Below are 4427 nucleotides of genomic sequence, written 5' to 3' on the forward strand. Positions count from 1 at the left end.
ATGGGGGCTGGACTGATCAAACCTTGGTCAACTTGGGCTCATGTGCCAGCACCCTGGAGAGGTCTGTGTGCTCACTGAAGCTTGAGTTTCTGACCGCTGGGTGGGTGGCCCTGGGAGGAAGGTCAGCTGAGCTCTTAGACTAGGAAGGTGGCGCTTTGGCACTCAGCTGAGTGGCTCATCACCTCAGCCCTTGGGGAAGCACTGCGGGGGTTGGACTCATTGCTGGCATAAGGAGCAATTAGACCTGGTTCAGCTCTTTCCATTTCATCCTTTTCAAACACACTACAGTGGGGGGAAATCTTCCTCTTCCTAAAAATGTTCAGCTTTCAAAGGGGTGGGTGAAAATCAACACATGCCTACAGAGTGCCTCAGTTCTACTCAAACTGAACTTCAGGGGGGGGGGGGGGGGAGACAAGAACTGGCCTCTTGCCCAGATCTAGAGCTGTCTGAGAGCATGGGCAGCTAGCCTAGCTTCAGGCCCGTCATGTTGGAGTGGGACCTGTCAGAGGCAGGCTTGGCTTGTTGCTTGCTCAGAGCAGTGAGCTAGCCAATGCTCTAACCCCCTGCAGGCATAGCTCACCTCCCTCTGCCATTGTTCAAGGCTGCTTGCACACCACGACCAAAGGCAAGAGACCTGGCCTTGTCTAGTGACTAGCTCCAGTTGGAGTGTAAACAGGTTAGTTACTATAGAGGGACTGGCACCAGAATAGCTACAATGCTTTCATAGACTTTAAGGTCAGACGGAACCATTATGATAATCTAGTCTGACCTCCTGCACAATGCAGGCCACAGCATCTCACCCACCCCTGTATCAAACCTAGGTCTGAGCTATTGAAGTCCTCAAATCATGGTTTAAAGACTTCAAGGTGCAGAGAATCTTCCAGCAAGTGACCTGTGCCCTACACTGCAGAGGAAGGCCAAAAAAAACCCAGGGCTTCTGCCAATCTGCTCTGGAGGAAAATTCCTTCCTGACACCAAATATGGTGATCAGCTAAACCCTGAGCATGTGGGCAAGACTCACCAGCCAGACACCCAGGAAAGAATTATCTGTAGTAACTCCAATCCCATCACAGGCCGCGATCTGCGGCGGCAATTCGGCAGAAGGTCCTTCGCTCCAAGTAGGAGTGAGGGACCATCCGCCGAATAGCTGGACGTGCCGTCCCTCTCCGGAGTGGCCGCCCCAAGCACCTGCTTGGCAAGCTGGTGCCTGGAGCTGGCCATGCCTCCCACCATCGCTTGCCCTTACAGCCAGTAAAGAGGGAGAGTGTAGCCATCCCACTTTTAAAAGTGATGGGGCCATGGCCCTCTAGCCCGCTTTGTTCTGGCAGTCCTGTTTCAGTGCCCATTTCCACCAAGACAAAAAATGTTCACAACAAGGTGCCTAACATTAACTACTTAAATGCATAAGAACGGCCATGCTGGGTCAGAGCAGGGGTCCATCTAACCCAGTATCTTGTCTTCAGTGCTAGATGCTTTGGAGGGGGTGAACAGAACAGGATCAACCCTGTTTCCAGTCCCAGCTTCTGGCATGCAGAGGTTTAGGGACAACCAGAGCATGGGGTTGTATACCTGACCATCTTGTCTAATAGTCATTGGTGGACCTGTCCTCCATGAACGTATCTAATTCTTTTTTAACCCAGTTATATTTTTGGCCTTCACAACTTCCCCTGGCAACTAGTTCCAGTTTGACTATGCATTATGTGAAGATGTACTTAGGTTTGTTTTAACCCTAGGGAGGGGAGCCCTACCCATAGGAACCCTAACCCTAGGGTGGTGAGCCGAACCTAGAAGAGCCACCTCCTTCCCCTTCTCCCCCCGCCAGGGGCACACAGTGATGTGCCAGCTGCTGGCCGCTTCCGGGAGCAGTGTGGGGCTGGGGCCACCGGCCACGGCATGCAGGCAGCCAGCCTGCCTGCCTGCACCCTGCTGCACTGCCGGCCGGGACTTGGGGGCAGGTTGTCAGATATTTGTCCTGCATTTTGGGGGGCCCCCTGTCATTGGGGGGCCCCATGCCACCGCACGGTTTGTTTCATAGTAAATCCGCTCCTGACCTGAGCTGATGCCTCCTTGGATCTTTTAAAGGGTATGAGGGTGGGGGATCATGGCGTGGCCCACATTATAGCTAAGCCAACTCCTCCTTGCCTTAGCAGTCTGGGGCAGCCCAGGAGGCTAGATAAAGCCAACTGGCTGGGGTCCCAGCAGGCTGCTGTGCAGAACCAGAGCGAAGGCCAGGAGAGGTGTGGCTGGGTGGGAACTGTTGGAGGGGTACACCTAGTGAAGCTGCAAGAGGGAGATTTAGATATGTAGAGTGTGGGGAGACCCAGGGGGAGATGGCATCAGTCGGAGACCAGGTGGTTAGGAGCTAGAGCACAGTCAAGAATCTATAGCACAGCAGCAGTGTCCCAGCTGGGGAAAGGAGTGACCATGAAGCAGGTCCAACAGGAAGGGCCTTGAGCAGTCGAAAGGGATCAGCAACTAACCCAGGCTGTTCTGCCTGTGATGGGACGAGGCTCCAACCAAGAAGCTATTTCACCTGGGAATCGAGTGCCATGGCAAGAAGTGACAGCAAACTACAGGCCAGTGGATTGGGCCAATGGCAGCTGGGCTGCACAAGGAGCAATGGATGGGGATACTGGGCCGCAGCAGGTGGGATCCAGAAAACAGGAAGGGCTTGTGGATGAACAGTGTGGAATCCCCCATCGTTGGGGATTTTCATGTTTCAGAGTTAACACTGAGATGAATGGGGAAGTTCCTGCCTCTGTGTCTTGGGAAGAGCCGTGCTATGTAAAAAAAAGCCATTGCTAATCCAGTGCTCCCTTTCACCTTCTACCCCACTGTCTGCATAGTAGAGCTCAGTCCTGGTTCTTGACTGTAGGGCTTTGTATAGCATCAGTAGTGTTCCTCAGGGTCTGTGCCCTGTAGCAAGCCCAGCATAAATTTGTGGGCAAATAAATAGAAAGGGGGAAACATAAAGTTTCCAATGCATTTCCCAGCAACAAAGCCGTTCTGTGTTCTCATTTCTATAGACTTCGTTTCAGAGTCAACACATCCACGGACAGAGATGTGGCAGGAGACATGCATCAGAGCTACTGTTTCAGGCTCTCTGCAGACTCAAGCACAGGCTGCCCCAGATTTGGGAGCGCTCCTGGTGGCAGTCTAGTCTAGGATGGGATGAGAAATGACACCTAGAGAATGAGAGTGAAGCCGGGAGGCAGGTGTGGCTGGGGGGAATTGTAGGGTTACCATATTTCAACAATCAAAAAAGAGGACGGGAGGAGCCCCGCCCCAGCCCCTTCCACTCCCTCCCACTTCCTGCCCCCTCAGAACCCCCAACCCTCCCCCCCACGCCTTGTCCCCTGACTGCCCCCTCCTGGGACCCCTGCCCCTAACTGCCCCCCAGGACTCCACCCCCTACCTAAGCCTCCCTGCTCCTTGTCCCCTGACTGCCCCCTCCTGAGACCTTCCCCACATCCTAACTGGCCCCCTAGGACTCTACCCCCTACCTGTCCCCTGACTGCCCCAACCCTTATCCACACCCCCACCCCCAGACAGACCCCTGGGACTCCCACGCCCCATCCAACCACTCCCCACCCCCTGACAGCCCCCCCCAAAACTCCCGACCCATCTAAACTCCTCTGCTCCCTGTCCCCTGACTGCTCTGATCCCTCTCCCCACTTCTGCCCCCTGACAGCCCCCCCCAGAACTCCCAAACACCCCCCCCGCTCCTCGTCCCCTGACTGCCCCCTCCTGGGACCCCTGCTCCTAACTGCCCTCCAGAACCCCACCCCCTACCTAAGCCTCCCTGTGCCTTGTCCCCTAACTGCCCCCTCCTGAGACCCCCCCCACCTGTACTCTGACTGCCCAAAACCTTACACCCCCAACCCCCAGACAGCCCCCCCCCAAACTCCTGACCCATCCAACCCTGCTCCCTGTCTCTTGACTACCCCCCCCAGAACCTCCCTGCCGCTTCTCTGACCCCCGGCCCCCTTATTGTGCTGCAGAGCAGCGGGCTTGGCAGCGGGGGAGGGGATCAGGGTCGGAGCTCCAGACTGCCAGGCCGGCGATCTGTGAATGCAGGGCGGGGGGAGGGAGGGAACTGGTCTCAAGTTGCAGGGGAGAGGAGGGGGAAGTGAAGGAAGAGCTCTGGCTGCCGGAGCCCGTGCGAGTGGCACCATCCGGCCGGCTGCCCTGTAAGCCCTGCACGCTCTGCATGGGGGGGGAGTCCGGACATTGACAGATTGCCCCCGGACGCTATTTTTAAATGAAAAAAGCCGGACATGTCCGGGGGAATCCGGACGAATGGTAACCCTACCGGGAATTGGGGGCCAGGCCAGCCGCCCAGGTCAGCCCCATCCCAACACCCTCCCCTAACTCCACCAAACCAGCCCCACCCAATGCCCTGCCCCCAATCCCTTAGGCCAGCCCCC

This window comes from Chrysemys picta, chromosome 2, assembly GCF_011386835.1.
Source record: "Chrysemys picta bellii isolate R12L10 chromosome 2, ASM1138683v2, whole genome shotgun sequence".
NCBI lineage: Eukaryota > Metazoa > Chordata > Testudines > Emydidae > Chrysemys > Chrysemys picta.